The sequence below is a fragment of the Momordica charantia genome (genome assembly GCF_013281855.1).
Source record: "Momordica charantia cultivar OHB3-1 chromosome 3 unlocalized genomic scaffold, Mcharantia_2.0 BLBB01000003.1, whole genome shotgun sequence".
Lineage (NCBI taxonomy): Eukaryota > Viridiplantae > Streptophyta > Magnoliopsida > Cucurbitales > Cucurbitaceae > Momordica > Momordica charantia.
In genome coordinates, this window is record NW_028275161.1 from 11,836,005 (window position 1) to 11,859,081 (window position 23,077).

Consider the following 23,077-nt stretch of genomic DNA (forward strand, 5'->3'; position numbering starts at 1 on the left):
CAAAGAGGGCTGAGAATGGTTTGAAACACCACTTTTTCCAACATCAAGATGTTGAGGCAGAATGTTTCTACTAGGTTGAAAACCCCTCCCCCTTGAATTAAAGTGTTTGTTTCTTCCTCTACCTCTCCCTCTTTGGCTATAATAGGCTTGATTTGTGTCTACAATCAACATCTTTTCTTCTTCTACATCTATTTGATTCATCTATTCTTGGGCTTTGAGTGCAAGAATAAACTGGTTGAATGTTGGATAAGGGGTTTTGGACAACACTGCTATCCTAAAATCTTTGTATTTAGGACTCAAACCTCGAGCCAAAGTGAACACCTTGCTTAGATCATCAATGGGTTTCTTCATAGCTGCAAGTTTATCACATAAAAGTTTAAATTTCTTGACATACTCTTCAATGGAATTACCTTTCTTTAGACTATGCAAAGATTCACTAATGTGAATTTCATTCTCCTTGATGACGGCTAGGAGAGTTTCTTCTAGTGATTTTCAGACTCGGTGTGTTGTTTCTAATCCCTCAATCATTGTCAATACTTCCTCAGTGATGATTCCTAGAAGCCATGAAGTCAGCAAGCCATCATTTGTGAGCCAAGTATTGTATAAGGGATTGACAGTGATGTTTCTTTCTTTATCTGTTGTTTCTGAATCTGGTGGAATTTCATTGACTATGTGATGCTCAATTCCAAGACTTCGAACAAGAGGAAGGACCTAAGATTTCCAGAGTAAATAGTTGCTGGAGTTCAATTTGATTGATATCAAGCTGGAACACTGGTGAAATGATTGGATTGTGAGAGTAGGTTCATCTTTGATTGAGTGAGAAATAGAGGAGGTAGCAGCCATCTGGATTTGATCTCTCAATATGCAGCGCTCTGATACCATGAAAGGAATTGAAGAACCAAAACAGATGGAAAATTCCTCAATATAATTCCAGATGATGTTTTTACAAAGCCTTACATGGTTAGGATAAATACAGAGAGTTGATGGGGATACATAAGGAAATAAAGGAAAGCTAATAAATTAATTTTACATTAGCCAAATTACCAAAATTCATAAAGGAAAGATTAAATATATTAAGAGAGATGATTGCAAGAATAATTCTAAATCACAGCTGGTATACAACTCACATATTGAAATCGTGAGTTGTGATGATTTGCTTATTACTTGTTGCTTTACCTATTACTGCTACCTGTCACCTTCCTTTTTCTTATGTACTGAAGGTTTTTGTTTGCTGTTATGTGATGGACTATTATCATTGTTTACAACAATGCAGAAAGCTATCCTTCATTGGAAAACTCCACTACAGAGCAATGTCAAGATACTACTGACAAAGACAGCACAAATCCAGTTGATGAGCAAGCTTGTGCTTCTCAAAATGAAATCTCTACTTCCATCATACAATCTAATTTCTCAAATGTACCTGACATTAGTGATTTTTTGTTTGTTGACTTGCCTTTTGAAGGTTAAACAGGTGACACAAGCTTGAGAACGTATACTAATCCTACTCACTTTGAGGAGATGCCCATTGAACAAACAGATCAAATGTTTACTGAACCTACTATGACTAACACTTTGGGGTCAATAATTGATGTTTACCAAAATAAATCCTCTCATCCTATGGTCACAAGGCAAAAATCAAGAACAACAACCGATCACTTTTTTTACCACTACACTACAACCTGACCCTAAATCCTATCGAAGTGCTCTCAAGAATTCAATATGGAAACAAGTCATGGAGGAGGAACTTCAAGCACTTAGTGACAACAATACATGGGATCTAGTTCCAAAACCTTCCAACACCAATATTGTAGGCTCCAAATGGATATTTAAGACCAAGTTCAAAGAAGATGGTCCAATTGATAGACATAAAGCTAGATTAGTAGCTCAAGGCTACTCCCAAGTTAAAGGAAAAACTATGAAGAGACATTCAGTCCAGTCATCAAACCTGCAACAATTCGTCTGGTTCTTGCTCTTGTAGTCTCTTACAACTGGCCCTTCAAATAACTAGACGTAAAAAACGTCTTCCTCCATGGACAACTCAAAGAAGAGGTCTACATGTATCAACCTCCAGGTTTCAGCAATCCTAACTTTCCTAGCTATGTATGCAAGCTAAAGAAATCCCTCTATGGGTTTAAGCAAGCCCCAAGGGCTTGGTTCGATAGACTCTCCCTACACATGAGATTTGTATGTAGTAAAGCTGATCCCTTTCTATTTATATATAAACAGGAACATGTCTTGACTCTTATGCTAATATATGTCGATGATATCATTCTTACTGGAAATAATACTAACTTTATTGACAAATTGATTACATGTTTGAGCACTGAATTTGTTTTGAAGGATCTAGGTGCTTTACATTATTTTTTAGGCATTGAAGTTCACAGTATCTCAAATGGTTATCACATTGCTCAAACCAAGTACATTAGAGACATACTGAAGAAAGCAAAAATGTTGGAAGCCTCATCTATCTCCACTCCTATGGCAACAAGTCAAAATAAGAATTCTAAAATGATGCAGTTGTTGACGCCACAAACTATAGGAGCCTAGTTGGATCTCTCCAATACCTTACTCTGACAAGACTAGACATTGCCTACTCAGTGAACAAAGTCTGTCAACACATGCAAGAACCTCAGATGCAACATTTAAAGGAAGTTAAACGCATTCTTTGTTATCTTAAATATTCAATGACTCATGGAATCACAATCCTTAGAAATAGCTCACTAAATCTTTATGCCTTCTGTGATGCAGATTGAGGTGGTTGTCCTATTACGCGAAGAAGCACATTTGGATTTTGTGTCTTCCTCGGTTCAAATATTATATCTTGGTTCTTGAAGAAACAATCAACTATTTCTCGCTCAAGTACAGAAGCTGAGTATAGAGCCATGACAAATACCACAATAGAACTCACATGGATAATATTCCTCCTTTGCTACATAGGCATTCCTATCCATAAAACACCATAACTCTTTTGTGACAATATCAGTGCACTTGAAATGTCCATCAACCCTGTTTTCCATGTCAGGACCAAACATATTGAGCTTGACTACCACTTTGTTCGAGAGAAAGTGGCCATTGGTTCATTGATTACCTGTTATGTACCTTCACAGAATAACCTTGTTGATATTCTAACTAGACCTTTGTCCAACGCAGTACATTGTGAGTTATCATGCAAACTTGGCATTCGGGCTATCCCTACCTCCAATTTGAGAACGGATGTAAACAATGATAATAGTCGATCGCATAACAGCAAACAAGAACCTTCAGTACACAAGAAAAAGGAAGGTGGCAGATAGTAGTAATAGGTAAAGCAACAAGTAATTGGTAAATCATCACAACTCTGGATTTCAATATGTGAGTTGTATACCAGCTGTGATTTAGAATTATTCTTGCAATCATCTCTCTTAATATATTGATTCTTTCCTTTATGAATTTCGGTAATTTGGCTAATCTAAAATCAATTTATGAGCTTTCCTTTATTTCCTTATGTATCCCCACCAACTCTCCGTATTTAGCCTAACCATGTAAGGCTTTGTAAAAACATCATCTGGAATTATATTGAGAAGGTAACGCCCTGCGTTCTCGGATACGTTAATTTTAAGATATCATTAGTGCCTTTGGATTTTTCCCAAATTGACATTCTTGGGTTTTGTAATTTTGGAGTTCTAATGTTTGGATAAATGAGAATCTAAGTTTAATTTAGATAATTAGGATAAATTAAGTTTTCAAATTTTGGAGAATTTAGGTTATGGTTTTTAAAACAATGTTAGTAAATAAAGGAAAACAAAAGTGTAAAATAAGAATAAAATAAAAAAAAAAAAGGAGAAACCCTAAACCATTTCTTTTTCTTCTTCCTCTCCCTTTTGTTTTCCACAGCCGCCAGCCCCCCAGATTTCTTCTTCTTCTTGCAACCCAGCTGGAACCTTCTTGTTCTCCGGTGGCGGCACACTCCGACGAAGCCACAGGGTGGCAGCAGCAGCGGTCTTCGACAGCACGGCGGCGGAATCCAACCAAGCAGCTGCGGCGGTCTTCGACAGCAGCGGCGGCACCCTCCAACGACGCCTGCAGCGTGTGGCTCACGGACCCGACGGTGAACCACGGCGACGCAACCGTTTCTGCACCGTCCTGCAGCACTCCTCGCGGCGGCGCACGACGAACGACGTCCTCACGGCGGCATACGATGCGCAGATCAGCTCCACGACAGCCCGACGATCTGCTGCTACGGCCTCAACCTCGGCGACGTGCGCAGCTCCCGACGGCTGCCTCCGACGAACAGCAGCTCCGGCGACACGTTCGTTTTGCAATCCGACACGAACGGCAGCAGATTCGCGAAAATATCTTCGTTCCGATACATTTGGCATTTACCCACACCCACACGGACCTTGACTTGCATTACCCATCCCTTTTAGACATCGGATCAGCAAGCCCGAAGCCTTTCGAACTCGATCTTGGAATCTCGAACGTTTCCGGAAGTGACCCAACCATAACCAAAGTATTTTGGCGTGGGTTCGTAGGTACTGAATCATTCAATTTTAGTTCGAGGCAAATTAAGTGCTTATAAAATGAACTCTAACCCAAGTTTGATTGTTTTCTTTGGATTTAGGAACCTTGCGGCAAGCTTAGGAGCTTTAGGAACAAGTGTTGGTAAGTAGCACGGGGGTGGGTGCGTGTGTTGGTGTTTATTATTTAGTTGTCGATGTACTATTTATGATGTTGAAAATGGTTCTGATACGATGTTGTGCGGTGTAACTCTCGTTTATGTTGGTTTGTATGCCTAGGTAGTGTTGAACGTTCGTTGGTGATAATAGTAGAAACTTTGTATTGTTGAGCTGCTGAGATCTGTTGTGGAATGATGTGTGTTTGCAGGGAATATTCGTTAAAATAAATATTATGGTGGGGATGTTTGTTGTCTGAAATCTGTATGAAGTGTTTGGCATGTCTTATGAGTTTTTATTATATCTAGCAATGCTTAATGTTTGCGGATGTTGGATAATGAGTGCTTGGGTGATTTGTGTTGGACCGCTGTCGTTTAAAAATTGTTGACTATGCTCTGTTATAACTGAGCTCACTGTGGCGCTGTTGTTGAGAATTGATATATTGTGAAAGCATGTTTGGTTTACTGTTTTGCTATTAGAATGATGTTTATGTTGGGGAAGCATGCTAATTTGTGTTGGTGAGCTGAGAGATGCATTGAGATCATACTAGTGGTGGTGTTGTTGATGAGCGTTGTGGTGGTTGGTGTTATTAGGGAAGTAGTACCGAAATCCTGGCGGGAGGCTAGAATTGATATGTGGAGTTATGACAGTTACGAAGTGAATGGGTGAGTGTAGGGCCTCGGGTAGAAATGGTCGAGGGCTGATACGTCACTAATTGGGTATCGAGGCCTCGAGTATAAATGGTCGGGGGTCGATACGCCAATATTGGTTAAAGATAAGCGTCGAGGCCTCGGGTATAAATGGTCGGGGGTCGATGCGAGGAGTCTTTCGAAAGGAGAACTATTGGGGTCTTGGGTATAAATGGTCAGGGGGCAATAGATTGTAAGACATCGAGGCCTCGAGTATAAATGGTCGAGGGTCGATGCACAGTTCAAGCCTTGGGGATAAATGGCAAGGTCGAATGCCAAGCCTCTGTAGATGAATGTCGGGCCTTGGGGTTAAATGGCAAGAGTCGATACGATTCGAGGAGTGAGACTTGGAGGACTAACATAGTGTGAGAGGTTAGGAGTTGTTTGGAGGCCAAAGACCAATACGCCGATTGTTGAGAAGACATTGAGGCCTCGGGTATAAATGGTCGAGGGTCGATGCACTAGTGTCGGGGCTCTGGGTATAAATGGTCAGGGGCCAACACTACCAACAGAATGGTCTTGGAAAGCCTGGATAGATGAGATGAACTTAGAGTTGCTTGAAGCGCTAGAGTGCCAAGTGGACTGTAGTTGATTTGTATACGATTGTGGTTAGCATCGGGTCATATAGAACACGTTTATGGTTGAATGTATAATGTCAGTGTAGAGCATGTCTATAGTTGTTCGCATATTGTAATGATAGAGCATGACGATGTATGTTGTCTTTATGATTTGAGCATGACGATGTATGCTTTCTTTATGGTTTTTAAGCATGATGTTTGTGTGTGTTTGGTGAGGGCTACTTACGGAGTATATTTTATATACTCACCCCCCCCCCCCTTCTACAATTGCTGTTTTCAGGCGGAAAGTTCATTGGCGACCACCGATGACGTGGAGGAGACATGACAGAAGAGGACCATAGGCTGCGTAGTGATGTTAGCTTAGTTTAGGATTAGATGGTTTTTTTTTTATTTATGATTGTTTGGCAATAAACTTTGTTTCAAGTGAATTGAGGGGAGATCCCACCTATTGTTTAGACTCGACTCGGAATAAGTGTTTTCTTTTATTTTTCTTTCGTTCATTGAAATCGTTTAGTTGGAATAATGGATGTTGCCTGGTGGTGTTGTCCACGAAGGACGCTTGATTGATAGTTTATAGAATTGATGTTTTATTTATGTTGTAGTTTGATGTATCGAACTGAGTTGAAACTATGTATTTATAACTTGTTCCCAAGGAGTTGTTTATTTCGAATTTGGAAAATAACATTTGACAGAGGAAAATGAATAACGTTACCTAGAATAGTGTAAAAAGTTCTGGGGCATTAGAGAGAAATTTTCCATCTGTTTTGGTTCTTCAATTCCTTTCAATCCTCTCACTGGCCTAAGAGAGACTTCGATTTAATGGTTAGACCATAAACAAGTTGTTCATTACAGGATCAGTGGTACTTAAGGAGAAAAGAGGTAACTTAAGGGTAAAACGATAATTTGACCCAGTTGAAGTTACAAACACTCGTGAAAGATTGACATACTGTTAATGGTCAATATCCATGGACACAACATGTTCTATATTGCATAAGAGTGCACCTATGAATCTTTAGTGGAATGTTCCAGAGTTAATTAATGTTGATTAATTTAATTAATAAGTTTAATTAATTAATCTCGGATCATTGGAGCTTAAATCTGTATGTCTATTAGCTCCCCCCGTTAGCTCACAACGGGTATGAAGGGATGTGAATCCCGCAGCGGAAACGGATTTTCGTTGCTGATTTTCGGGATACAAAACCGAATTTTACAGAAGAAAAATATAGAGAAAATTTTACCTTTGAAGAATGTTTCTTCAACTAGTTTTCCTCGAATACCACCACTATTTCTTCCTCACTATCCTCTTGGGTCTCGTGATCGTGCTGGTGAGAGCAAAAATTTGGAACGAGAGGGAGAGATTGAGCTTCTTGAGAGAGATCTAGGGATGCTTATTTTTTCACAGTGTTTGTTCTGTTTTCTTCAACCATTGAAGAAGAAGAACAATGACGTGGGGTAACTCCCCACGTCATAGCAACCCCCACTCCCCTGCAATTTTGCAGGGGAGTTAATAATAATAATAATATTAATATTAATATTAATATATATATATATATATATTTATAATATATAATAATAATTAATATATATATATATAATAATATATATATAATAATTAATATATTTATAATATTAATTAATCAAATTAATTAATATAATTAATTATTAATCCAATTAATAATTAATAAATATATATACACATAAATAATTAACACTTAATTATTTATCATAAAACTAGAATCATATTCTAAAACATTACTCTCGTATAAGCTATAGTTTTAATGTACATCTTATGCACATTATTTTTAACCTATAGTTTTAATATGAATCTTATTCATATTAATTTTATTTGAATCCAATTCAAATAATATCTCTCATAATATATAGTTTTAATTCACAATTAACTATATATTATAATGTATCAATATACCTATAATCCCTTTAGTAATTTGAACAATTCAAATTCTTCCAAAAACTTGATCCTCGTTTTACCCGTTATGAGCTAGCAAGGGGACCTAATGGACCTACAGATCTGAAGCTCCAACGATGCAAGATTAATCGGTCAAACTCATTGACCGAATTAATCTAGATTCATTAACTACGAGTCATTCCACTAAAGACCCGCAGTTGAACTCTTCTCACTGCAGAATGTTTTCGTGTCCATGGATATACGACCATTAATGACGAGTTAATCCTTCACGAGTGTTCGTAACTCAAGTTGGGTCAAATTACCGTTTTACCCCTGAGTTACATCTTACTCCTTAAACACCACTGCTCCTCTAATGAACAACCCGGTTATGGTCCAACCAATAACTGGAAGTCCCTCTCGGCCAATGAGAGGGTGGGCCCCTTGTTCAAGTCCTGGAGTCAGCATTTAAGGGAACACTCATCTACTCCCCTAAAGTCAGAGAGGAGTGAATTCCATCTTGTGAAGTTATGTTCCCAGCTCCCCACTCGGTCTCGTCCCCAAAATGGTAGGAATATTGAGTCGGCGACTCGGGCCACTCTCACCCATACAGATCAAAGGACGAGCCCTCACGGGCAGGAGTCCATAACTCACTCAGGATTGAGAATGAGTTGCCTGGTCATCTTAAGAAATAGCAATCTATTAGTTAACGGTGTTACACCTAAAGATTGCCTATTTCGCGGTCCGGTCTTATACAAACTCATTGTACAGGATACTCCCACTCGCATGTCTCCACACGAACGACCTGGATCGAGTCGTCTGTAACCTTTACAGAGTGGGTCGTATCCATAGTGTTGCCAGGATAAGGTACCTAGCCTTATCCATATACTATAGACCTTTTAGGTTATTCACGGGATATTATCCATTCATATATCAGGGGTATATCAAATATATACCCCGTACATCAACTATATACCCAGTATATATACTGTCCCGATTACATAAAAAATAACCTTGGATGTTTAGTTTATTGGATTTTGGACAATGCAAAGCTATGATTCAACAACAAATTTATTAAATAAAACTTTATTAAATAGACATTTGTTTTTACAAAATAAAACTACGAGTTTAGGGCAACACACCCAACAGGGTAAAACAAGGATCAAGAGTTTTTTAAAGAATTTGAATTGTTCAATTTATACGAGGGAATGTACGTTAAGGTGTATAAGATACAAAAATTTGAATATAAAGTTAATTTCGAATAAGATTCAAAAATTAAACTTTATAATATGAGAGTTATATTTAAGATTCAAACATTGATTAATATGAATTAAATTAGTATTAAAACTATAGATTAAAATTAATGTATACACATTAAAACTATAGGTTCTGAGAGAGATATGCATTTTAATAAGATACTAATGTAATAATTAGTTAAAGTTAATTAATTAATTTGATAGATTGATTAATTAATTGATTATTATTTAATTAAATTAAAGCAAATTATATATATTTTATCCATTATATGTGGTTTGAGAAATAAGGAAGGTTATTCATGAGATTGCGCAAGTGGAAAATATCCACAACCTCCTAAAGATTTCTCCAACAAATACAACTTCTCACGGATTTCTCCACAAAGTGCAACCCTCCAAATCTATAAATGGAGTTTCGAAGATGCCTAGCTCAAATCATCTCATTCCAGCTTTTGAATTCTGTTTAGAATTTTGTTCAATTATTTTGTTCTTATATTGTCAGCTTTTGAATTCTGTTTAGAATTTTGTTCAATTATTTTGTTCTTGTATTTTCACCGATTAGTTTCCAGTTTGATTCTTTTTTTTTAATTGTACTTTTAATTTTCATTGTTCCTATTTCTCACAAGTTTATTTAAAATTCTAGCATTCCTCTTATTATTTAATTTTTGTTTTCAGTTCTAATTTAATACAAATGTTTTTTTTTTACAAATTCTTTGTGTTTCAATTTGTTTTCATTTCAAGGATGAGCTAAATTACCATTTCAACCCTTCTATGAATGCTTTGGTTTAATTTTTATCCAAACTGCAACTATCAAGGAGCACGGTGTTCATGCCCTCATTACTTATCTTGATTGATTATTTTCCTTATAGTTACTTTACTTGCTACTCACTTGGTCAAATCAGTTTGATTCTAAAAAGGTTAGAGTTAAATGAAGTTCATCAAGATAAAATGAGAACTTACTAAGAAATAAGAACTAAAATAAGAACCAAGACATAAGATCTCTTACCCATTAAATGAGAGTTGGAGCTTTATTTATTTAGGATTTTGGCATTTCTTAGATGCATAATTCTAACCTAAGCTTATAAGCAAACTAAAAGCGGTATGGAATAGAAGTGGAACTCAGTTTGCATGTTTAGGGATGATGGGCAAGGTACATTGATTAGTTGCTGTATCTTTTTCAAGTCTAAGGCAGTAATAGGGGGGTGATTTTTCCATAATCTATTCTCTCTTATTTGAAGCACTGTTTTACCAAAATACTCTAAACTATTTTTGATGTGATCATAAGCCACCAAGCTTACTACAAGGACCAATCACTAGGGCCCGAGCCAAAAAGCTTCAAGGAGCCATGGAAAAATACGTGCAAAGCTATATTGGCTCCACACAAGAAGAAGGGAATGAAGGCACCAAGATCCAGCATCGATGTCTCATCAAGGTGCGACCAAGTGAGGAACCCGTAGCACGAGTGTGCCTTGCCAAGCGCATAGGACAACCGCACGCAAGCACCGCCAAGCGCACACCCCTACCCGCGCGCGCCTTGTCACTAACTTCACAGCACGCCCCTACCGCACATGTCGTGTTGCTAACCTCACAATACGCCCCTGCCGTGAACGCTGTGCCTCACAACGCTCATGCCTGCACGCGCTGCCGCCCGCCCACGCCTGTGTCAGAAGCCTCCGCCCGCGTGTCTATGCCGCCATCAGCGCCCGCGCCCACACGTGCCGCATGCTCAATAGCGCCCCAGCCATACTGCCCAACGCCAGCGCCCTACCGCGCATCGCCAGCACCCCTACCGCACATCACCAGCGCCCCTGCCGCCCAACATCAGCGCCTGCCCCAGCGCCCAGCGTACATGCCGCCCACCCAGCGCGCCCCACTCTGACACCCATGCACATCCGCCACCCTTGCCAGCCATGCCTTGCTGCCCACTCCTCCCAAATAAGGAATTTCCCTCCTTATGATTTTGGTTTATTCTTGGGATATTTGATTTATGATTTATTTATGATTTATTGTTTTATTTATCAAATTTAAATTTCATCTTTAGCAAGTTTTAGACATTTTAGGAATTTATCAATTTTAATTTTCTTTTTAATTTTGTTATTTTCCTTAAAAGGCCAAGGGCTTTGGCCTATAAATAGGCTTGTACCCCTCCATTGTAACACATCTTGGAATTGTCTTTGAATAGAATCGAGTGTTTCTCTCATTGCCTTGTGCAAACCCCTCCCAAATTTCGAATCCCTTTGTGTGGTTGAACTTAGGCCTTCGTATTTGAACCCCTCGGAGCATGCTTGTTTGATTGGTCAACAAACTCGTGAAGTGTTTCCGACCTTGAGCATAATGAGTCATCTATCTGCTCAAGGTAACGACTGGAAAGGTAATCCCTCTCTTGGCCTTTCGGGTTGAACCAACTATATGATTGGATTCAAGTGGCTTGTGGCTCGAGTAGCTCAATACGCTTGGGTTGTCGCGTATCAATTTTTGCCATAAAATGATTTCGCACTAAACAATTTTGCAAACTTATTGAAAAGAAAACTAGTCCCTAGGGAGACGAACTTGGAGTACTTATAATTTATTACTTGTTACAGTGTGCACTTGCACTCAACTCTATTGCCGTTAAGCAGAGGCAGAATAATTTAAATTGGTATTGGCATTGGTATTCGTTAGGCATTAGTATTGACATGGTTGTTCGTTGGCATGTTGCAATTTCTATGGCATTCTTCAATTTCTACGACATTGGTTTGGGTTTTGGCTTTCGTTTAGTTTAGTTTTAGTTTTGACATTCGGTTTCGTTTTCTAAGCATTAATTTTCCCTATTTAGCAAACTCACAATTTAGTACTGTGAGTATGAGAAGGAAGGTCAGATAATATTATTAGATAATGTTATTTAAATTTTAATTAAATTTTAATTAGATATTATTTGGATTAGATTTAGTTTAGATTATATTATTTGAATTAGATTTTCTACTATGACATTATAGTTGTATAAATAGCTTTTTAGATTTGTATCAAAGTATTAAATTTAATGAAATCTTATTTATTATTATCTATTTTCTCTCCTCCCCTAAAATTCTTATGTCTGAGATTATGATGAAGAGTGAGACAGGTTTATGACTTGAGATTTACTTATGTATGGAATTATGGTGAACGGTAAGAGGGGAGGGTGTATTCATTTTAGTCTTTGTTAGTGTGGTTTTGCTTTTATGTTTGGGATTGGTATGTCGGAAGTTATGACAAAGATTTTTTGAGATTTACGTATGCTTGTTCTGTGTTTTGAGTTTATGGAGGGGGGTTGATCTTTTATTTGGAATTGTGATAAAGGGCAAGGGGCGGTATAAGACTTAAGCGTGTGGATTTTACGTAAAATTGAGATCTATGTATGTCTAAATAGTGTCTTGAAGTTTACTATTTGGTGTTGTAGTTCTGCTCTTAAGTTTGAAATTTGCGTATGCATGTATGACATGACTTGCACAAGCTTAAGTTCCGATTAAGGGCGAGGGGCAATGGTTTTATTATTTTGTGATTTGTGTATGACATAACTTTTGCACATGCTTAAATTAGTTCTTGGTGGTGTGGTTCTCAAGTAAGTTCATGTATTGCTATTGTTTTAATTTAATTATTTATATTGATGTTACTTATGTTTGAGGATTAAGTATGGTTGAGGTCTGTTTTGTGTAGTTTTCGAATGAGACTAATTATTATAATTGTGATTAGAGTTTGGATTATTATTTAATCAAATTTTAACGATCATGCAAGGAGAAACTTATTTGTATATATTGGTACATTGATTTAGTTTATTTTAGAAACTTCTTTGTAAATTTAGGTACTTTAAATTTAGTTGTGATTATTTTCAAAAACTTGTAAATGTTGTCGTAAATAAAATTTACATTATTATCCTATATTTTAGTATTTAAATTTAGCCACAAATCTTGGAACGTCTCTACATTTTTGTGACAAAAATGGAACATCCAATTTGCAAAAAACACAAATTTTTAAATAAAAAATTTAAAATAAAAAGCAAAGATGCTATGAAATTCGCATAGTGAATGAAATTTACAAAATTGCAACGAAATACACTTTTATCACATTACATGTCATGTGTTTTGTCGCCTAAGTGCTTCAGCGAGACAGTTGTACAGCGACCTTGGTTGGGACGAAACGATTTTCGTCGCCAATAATTTTCAGCGAAGATGAAAATATTTTGTCTCTAAAGGTAATATTTTTTTGCAGTTAAAAATTGACTAATTAACAAATTTATATTATCATCAAATTTCGTAGAGAATATGAGCAGCCTCTAATCGACTTTGAAGTTAGATCTCTCTAGTGGTGCAAGTACCCTTTCCTAACAAAAGTTATATTCTTCAAAATATAATGTCAACGACAAGTCTTAAATTGAGACAATGATGCATTGACTTATCTTGTTTTTACTTATAATTTGAAGGGATAAATCAACAACCCTCTTGTCGTTAATAAATCATTTCAAATATATTTCATCAGTGTTGAGAGGCAAATGTTGGGTTTGTAAGGTGATTGCAAACAAAGTTCCACATTAGTTAGGGAAGTGAATGATTATAGGTATATAAGATAGGACAATTATCTCCATTTGTGTGCCTTTTGGATGAAACCAAAAGCAAAGCCGTGCGGGCTATGCCCAAAGCGGATAATATCATACAATTAGACCTATTCGAGACCTTGCATAGGTATATAATAAACATGAACTACTCATATCATTGTCAATTGAATCACATAAATATTAATACGGTCTTGATGGGACAAATAGCAGAACCTAACAGAGTTATAAGAGAAACAAACTACTTCTCTCTTATGATCTATTGATTTTGAGATGAAACTCAATGAATATTGATGTGCAATCAAAACCCGCTCTAACAAAGTGTCACCATTCATAAGGCATGGTCAAGGATATTTACCCTAGGATGATATTTTAAATACTCTGCTTCCAAATTTAATATCATATTCATATATCTAACTTTAATCGATATTTAGAGTGTGCATGGCCGAGTACCATATCGGTGTAAGATTTTGTCTGCACCTCTCCGGCTTGGTCGAACATAAGCCCACCTGTGCGTAGATGCTGATGTACTACCTGAATCCTTCATTGACGCCTTAATTGGAGAATTTTTCCTTTTTTTTCTTTTCAAAAGTTGGATGCAATGGAAGTACATCTATGACAGTCATGCAGTGATGCATATCTTGGTAGCCAAGTAATGGTATTGTTCAAAGTAACAAGTACTGTAAAATATGCACTTCTTTCTTCTTCTTCAAATAGAAGCAAACGTTATAGCCGCAGGGTCATTTCCTAGGTCCAAAGTTCTAAACACATCAACTGTAAAGAATAAGCAAAGTTCTTCAAATAATCATTAGAATTTCTGTATGGAAGCAATCATTACAGCTGAAAAAAGGCTATTCAAGTGTCGCGGTATATTTTCAATTTCGTCAGATTTAGTCTTAAAATGCAGCCTTTACTTTTGGTAGACTTCTGTCGGAAGAATTGTTGAAACGATATCTGTTATGAGTTCAATGGAGACATACAAGGACGAAACAAAAGTATAATAGAAGTTAAAAATGGTAATATTTATCTAAGTCTAGAAGTTAAAATTTTTAATATTTATCCAAGTCTAAAATTCAATTGGATGAATCGAAAGATAAACTAAAAAGTTGATTTTTCCCATGTTTTTCTTAGTAAAAAAATAATATATATCCAATTGAAAGTGGTAAAAGAAACACATTTACATTGGTTGGTTTTTTTTGGTAAAATTACAAGTCTCGTTTTCAAACTTCTATAGTGCCTTATTTAGGTATAAAATATATATATCCATTACAACTCTAAACATTGAACTAGAAATTAGTCCATGCTGAAAAAAGTTGGATTATGAATATAGGATCAAATTGGAGCTCATTCGAAATGCAGAAATTTTGTTCTGGTCTCGATCGTCGGTCTCATTGTATTTTGTGTGATACAAAAAGTTATTTTGTGTGATTTTATTTAATTCGAATATTTTGATTACGTTCTATTTTGATTCCAATTGTATCTACACATAACTTGTTTTTTAATATATATTTTTGGCTTGCTAACTGAATGGAGTATTCGGCTTTTAAGTGTCCCTCACGTCAATCCCATGAGCCTCTTATCCATTCTCAATCGATCACGACGGGGGAGCAAGTAAAAATAGAAAACTCACATCAAACCGACACTCTACTGATGAGTTATATCCATTCCCTTGCCCCCATCGAGAAATAGAACTGATTAGTCCTACGGCAAAAGGGTCGAGAAACTCAACTCTACTATTCTTTCACAACTTTGAATTGGGTCTTCTTGTAGGAGAAATATGCATAGAAAACTTAAGGAAACATTAAATAAAATAATCCGAACCCAACGTATTGTTGTTTCCTTAAGATAATTTTGTTCTTTCTATGGTCGTCAAGGTTTCATGAACAATTGTCTCTCATGATAGGACAAATATACCAACCTGTGAATGCAGCACTCCACACATAGGAGCCAACGAACTAAAAGTTTTTAAGTACTCGTACAGAGTAGAAATGAGAGAATTTTGAGGGATAGTTTTCCGTGTTCCAAAACTGAGAAGAACCACGTATTTATAGACTATTTGTGGCCATTCAAATAGTCATATGTTTCCATGTAAAATTATGTCTTTTGATAAAAGGACATAACCTTTACAAAAGATGCACCCGTTCATGAAAAGTTGTGATTCTTTATTTTTAACAAAAATAATTTTATTCAAAAATTCCAACAATCCCCCACATGAATAAAATTTATTTTTTAAAAACATGTACAATTACTCATGAATAATAACTACATCAGGATAAGTAGCCTAAGACTTTGATCTTTCCTTAGTAAAACTATGGAGTTTCGATCAGTAGTTAAAAAGTTTTGAACTGTCAACTTTTTAAGAGTAAATTAAGTCCATAATAATTATATAGATATTCTTCGAAATACTAATGGTTCTCATGTTTGTATTCATTTTGGCCCTGAATACCGCTTGGTTTCATGAGTGTTTTTAGAGAATTCAGCGTTGAAAATTCTCATAGAAGCGGCCCATTCACACTCACATAGATGACTTCTTTAAAGAGTATCCTGGCAATACCCCACTTTTATAAAAGAGCTAAAGAGTCATTAAAAGTATATCCTAACCTCATCCGTTTCCAGGTTTGCACTAATTTTTATAATAGGAACCGTTATGAATTTATAATTCCTTTTCTTAGTGCTCCTCTGAGTTGTATGCATAAATTTTTTTTCCCTTTTGAAACTAGATCTTGGGATCTCCAGTCAGCTAGGTTGGATTACCATTATGTTAATCTTATATTATAGTCTTCAATCCTATTCCTATTGAAAACAATTTCACTTGCTCTCTTGTCAAAGCTTTCGTAAGCGGATCCACAATATTATCCTTTGATTTCATATAATCAATTGATATAATTCCATTCGAGAGCAATTTTCTTATGGTATTATGTCATCGACGTATATGTCGAGATTTACCATTATACATTAAGTTTTGCGCTCTTCCAATAGCGGCTTGACTATCACAATGTATACATATTGGGGGTACAAGTTTCGTCCAATTAGGAATATCTTCCAAAAAGTTTCGTAACCATTCGGCGTCTTCCCCTGCTTTGTCTAAAGCTATGAATTCAGATTCCATAGTTGACCTTGCTATACAAGTTTGTTTGGAAGATTTCTAGGATATAGCTCCACTTCCAAGTGTAAAGATATATCAACTTGTTGACTTTGAATTTTTCATACTAGTTATCCAACTTGCATGACTGTACCTTCAAGTACAACCGGATATCTAGAATAATGTAAACCGTAATTTTGAGTATATTTTAAATATCCAAAAACTCTTAAAAGAGCTTTCCAGTGATCTGGACTTGGATTATTTGTATATCGACTCAACATGCTTACCGCATATGCTATATCCGGTCTTGTACAATTCATAACATACATTAAACTTTCTATTATTTGAAGAAAATTGAGAGTACTCCAATTGAGACATACTATCACTCGTATTTGAAGAAAATTGTTGGCTAGCATCCAAAGGTGTCTTTCACAACTTTTATATCATATTTCTTGAATTTTCCAAGAATTTTTTTGGATATAATGTGACTGAGAAAGTGCTAATCCATCAGATGTTCAATGAATCTTGATTCCCAAGATAACAACTGTGACACCCATATCTTTCATTTCAAACTTTCTAGTCAATATTTGTTTTGTAGCAAAAATAATTTCTATATTGCTACCAATTATTAACATATCATCAACATACAAACATACAATCACAAACTCCGTTTGAGTTCATTTAACATAGACACATTTGTCACATTCATTGATTTTGAAGTCATTTGTTATCATAACATGGTCAAACTTTTCATGCTCATGCTTGGACGCCTGTTTCAAACCATAAAGAGACTTGACCAGTTTGCATACTTTCTTCTCTTGTCCAGGAACAACAAAACCATCTGGTTGTTCCATATATATTTCTTCCTCTAATTCACCATTTAAGAAAGTCGTTTTTACATCCATTTGATTTCAAGGTTGTATAAAGAAGATAAGGCTATTAACTCGTGAATAGATGTAATTCGAGTAACGAGTGAATATGTATCAACATAATCCAATCCTTCTTTTTCTTTATAGCCTTTAACTACAAGGCGAGCTTTATAGTTATCAATTGTTTCATCTGCTTTCATCTTCCTCTTAAAAATCAAACCCAATGGTTTAGAACGAGGAGGAAGATCAACCAATTCGCATGTATGGTTTTGCATAATGGAATCAATTTCACTTTGTATAGCCTCTTTCCAATATGGTGCTTTTGGAGAAGAAATTGCTTCAGCAAATGTTTGAGGTTCATTTTCCAACAAATATGTTAGAAAATCTGGCCCAAAAGTTTTTTCAACTCTTGTTCTCTTACTACGTCTCGACTCTTGAACCTCATCCAAATTGTCTTGATTAGATGATGGTTCATGTTTCATTTTCCTTATATTTGACTCATTTTTCAAATTATAAGGAAACACATTTTCAAAGAATGATGCACTCTTTGACTTAATAATTGTATTTACTTGTATATCAGGATTTTCTGACTTATGTACAAGAAACCGATATGCACTACTATTAATTGCATATGCAATAAACACACAATCAACTGTTTTTTATCATATTTTAATCATTTTTGGTTTAGGAATCGCCACCTTAGCCAAACATCCCCACACTTTCATAAATTTACAAGTCGGTTTTCGCCCCTTCCATAATACATATGGAATTTCCTGTGTTTTTGTAATGACCCCAATTTTTATATATCATTAATAATATAAGATTGAGATAATTACTCATAAAACATAATTTCATTAAAATAAAATAAGATAAAAACTTGTATTTTTCATCTAAAAATGAAAACGATAACTTAATAAGACTTAACTTATAAATCTTTAGCAGCGGAAATCACAAAGTTATTATCCTTAAATAAAACAAGTAAAAATGTGGTATAGTCATAATTAAAAGTATAGATTATAAATAAAATTGAACTGTGTCTCATATCTCCTCCTCGTCAATGCCCAGGTCATCCTCGACGTTATTCTCGTCAACTATATAACTATCCGTAAAAAAAAAATTGAAACAACATGGAATGAGTATAAAAAAATACCCAGTAAGTAGTTCCCATCATAAGGAACCTTTCATGCTCAAACACACACATCATGCTTATATGCATGCATACCTCAACCTAACATATAAACCAACGAACAACTTAACTTAAGATACTTGTGCTTGCTAGCATAAACTTACATATCTAAATCCTTAATTTGGCGCCATGCTATACAGAAATACCCCATACCATAACCGTCAATTCCACATGTAATATTTATAGGGTAATTACCCCCCATAAATACCATTAACATGAACTAATTTGTTTCCTAGGGCCCAGCCTTTAGCAGAAACCATACATGTCATATCATACATCTAGCTGCATAACATAATTGCTTAATTTGGGTATTTCATGCATAACATTAATCTTACCTAAATCCATGGCACATAAGACTACTAACTTCACTACGAATGCAATGCATCACACATTATGTCATGCTTTACCTAAACATGATTTGCTATTAAACATACTTAAAATGACATGAGAAAGCCATAGAATCATAACATGCTTTGTAATACATAAAATTTAACCACAATCACCATTCAATAACAAAATATATTTAAGCAACATGAATAACATAATTCAATAACAAAACAATGCAACACATAACATAATTCACTTACAATCAAAGAATAATACAACAAAACATACAAGGCGGTAACTTATGATAGAATCCACTTACTTGAACTTCGGAAACTAAAAGAAATTCCTTAAAGCTTCCTAATAACAATACATCTTTACGAGTGTCCTTGTTTCGTTTAATTTTGCATGGCGGTTTTTACCCGTCATTATATGTGCGACATTGTTTGTACGTCATCGTTTGTACGTCATTGTTTGTACGTCATCATTTGAGCGTCATTGTTTTTACGTCATTGTATCTACGTCTCGTATATGCGTCGTGGAATGACTACATTTCATGACAGACATTGACCGTCATTATTTCGTAAATAATTTAATTAAAAAAATAGTTGGTTGCCGAGACGTGGCTAACCAACTATATTTCCTTCAGACCTATGATAATATTTCAATATTGCAATTAAAATTAGCTAATTAATATGCAACTAAAACTCTTAACACGTTCATATCAAATGCAATATCTATTCTAGATCTTAACTCAAAAGCTAGCATTAGACTCAAAACACACAAATAATAAAAAGTACAAATTTTAACATGACATTTCCACTTTAGAATATATAACTCAAAACTAACCAACCATAAACCTCCTTCCAACCTAATCGCACAAAGTAATATCTCAATATTATTGCAACTCAAAAATTAATATGTAACTAAAACTAACTATTTCAACATCATGATCTATTTGAAAAACTTAACTAAAAAACTAACCTCTAGATTCAAAACACAAACAATAAAAAAAGTACAAATTTCAACATGACCTCCCCCACTCTAAAATAGAACTCAAAACTAACTAACCAATATATCTCCTTCGCAGTTATTGACACAAAATAATATCTCAATATTATTGAAACTCTCAAAACATAATATGCAACTAAAACTAATTTCAACACCATGATCTATTCTAAAAGTATTTAACTCAAAAACACTTAACTCAAAAACTAACCTTAAACTTAAAACACAATTATTTAAGAGTTGATCAAACAAGTACAAATTTGAACCTGACGTCTCTACTTTAGAATAACTCAAAATTAACTTGGAAAACAATAATATACTACATTCAGCAACAATCAAACACTTCTATATTAACACCCTTCTACACATAAACAAATGGGACCACCCGTCCCTCAAACAAAACTACATTCAGCATAACAATCCAAACTTCTATATATTAGAAACAAGACCAAGTATTTCAAATCTGCTAAGTACTACTATAGAAAGTAACCCGAACCAAATACTTACATCAAATAAACAAAAGTAATGAACCCATCGGTACTACACAAATCGTCCAGCAAATGATGTCCATTCTATTCGAACTTCGTCGATTTCTTCTTGTTTGTAGGCTTTTTTTTTGTATTAAACTACAAAAAAAGAAAGATAATACTGATTAATATAAGGATAAAGCATATATAAACACATAAAGGTATATGATAATACGTACAAGTTCAGTTATGAGAGTATTAAGATTCCGCACTATTTCTCGTATATACTTTTGCAAATAGTACCCACACTCGATAGAACCTAGTTGCCGAAGACACTACATATAGAAAATTTCAAAAATAACATAGTTATGAGTTAACAAAGGGTTTCAATGCAAATTTGAGCGTATTTAAAATGTTATAAATGCAAGTTTACCTTCACATGTTTCCAAATTGTAGTACTGCGACAATGTTAAATAAAGTGTTGAGCTTGCCACATTTTCAATGATCTAAATAACTTGAAACATTAGAATGACATAATTATAAAAATTATAACTATAAGAGTTCAAGGCACCTACATGTTTATGATTCCCTTATAATTTTCTTCAATCTTACTTCTTAGAGAGTCCAATACATAAACACAATTCTCTTGAAGATGTATAACAAACAACTTCCAGTGAAAACTATTAATAACCAACATGATAATATTACATTCATGGATGGATAAAAGAAACTATAAATAAGTAAAATCAAGTTAAATTGCTAGCTTACCCGCTGTTACGTGGGATGAGTACAATTTATTCCAAGTTACTCATGTCTAACCTGTTGGCTAGATCTAGAACAAGTTTCTTGAGACATCATTTGTGGTACAATGCTGTCCGGATCAACCACAAAGAACTTATTATGTGTCTCATCCTCACATTCATTCCAAAGATACCTAAACATATAATTGTAAAACATTAAACTTCATAGTTAGTGAAGTTAAGATATGAAATAGATTTAATATACTTACGCGATGTACGTGAGCACACACATATAGCCTATTTCAATCATCTCGCAGTATTGCATGATGTCATCACGTGTTAAACTAATGATCTTCTCCCTTCCAAATATGTAATCATCGATATTGAATTCAATTACATCCTTATTGTTCATTGAACGCACGGCATATTGATTTAGGAGTTTAATAGTCATGTGGACATCGATATGTTCATATGATTGTGTTCTTGGCTTGGATGTTCGAGGAGAAGGAACCATTGACAAACAAAATTACAAACAACATTTAACAAACGAAAAGTTAAAACTTCACTCAAGTTAGAACAAGACATACCTTTTTCTCCTCATTTAAAATTACTAGTCGACGAGGCCATGCCACGAAGCTACCAATGGCACTATGAATTATTGGACTTTCAACGTCATCATCAAATACTGTGCCAACTGCAACAATGTTTTCCATTGATCCAATATCCAGATGACACAGTTTTCCCTTAGAAAATTTAAAAGCAAAATGCTAAATGTTATGCACAAAAAAGCTAAGTGTCGTGTCCAAAAACAGTAAATGTCAAAACTAAAACAAATTAGTTACCATTGTTGGTTGTTCATCCAGGATAAAAAATTTAGTAGGTGCATTGACAACTTCCTTTCCTTTCTCCCTTTTCTTTGAGACATTACTGACTTTAGTTGTGGATTTTTTTGGTTGTAAGCTCTGAGTCTTCAATTCGGATTGGTCTTGAGGTTGCAATCCCAAATTTTACTTCCTGTTGGCAACATTAAAATATAGGAATGGTGAAACAAACTCACCTAATCCCCTCGCACGGCCTCTATGTTTGAGGGTGCCTAATGCTTCAGTTAAAACATCTTCGCCCTTGTGTATTGTAGCCAACTCATCCTATCACAAATATTTATCATCATATTATCATCTAAACATCCCACTTTCTAAATCTCATTGAAATAAAAAACATAGAAACTTACAATTCGAGCTGCACATTCTTTAGTGGCAACATCAAAGTATTTTTTGTCATCCACGACTTATCCAGTACTAAATTTATGAAAGTTTAATCTACAAAAAAAAACACAATGGTTAAGCTTGTGTACTTTGTCGGATTCTTAAGAAGCAAAATAGAAATGCTTAAGAAACAAAGGATTGATAAGGTGGGGTGTTTAAAGTGGTACCTAGTAAACATGGAAGGTTATGAAAGAAACAGAGTGTATCAAATTAATTAAATTAGTGAAAAGTTAGGTGAGCATGATGCTTTAACAAAATTCATAAGTTCTCCAACTCTCTCATAGTTACAATCACAATAGTTTTGGGTTTGCTAGCTTACAGTTATTTCCCCGAAAAAAAAAACATTTCTCTCTTCTTTTTCTTCCATTGGACTTACTGCATGTTCTTTCGGTTATTATACATTTCACACCCACAGCCACACTTCAAAAATATGTTGGAGGTTCCCAATTCATTCTTTGAATGATAGGACTAGAGAAAAGTTTTAATCAGATGAGAATAAA

The 23,077-nt window shown here is 35.2% G+C and overlaps 1 long non-coding RNA gene and 1 pseudogene across 1 annotated transcript; one reads left to right on the top strand and one right to left on the bottom strand.

The window, feature by feature from the left end:
* The window catches only part of LOC148212389 (uncharacterized), a 36,828-nt pseudogene that overhangs the window by 7,659 nt on the left and 6,092 nt on the right, over positions 1-23,077 (bottom strand).
* Positions 3,788-6,513, top strand: LOC148212390 (uncharacterized). Its single transcript, XR_015789660.1, has 3 exons — positions 3,788-4,511; positions 4,601-4,641; positions 6,200-6,513. It is a non-coding gene; the product is annotated as an uncharacterized LOC148212390 (long non-coding RNA).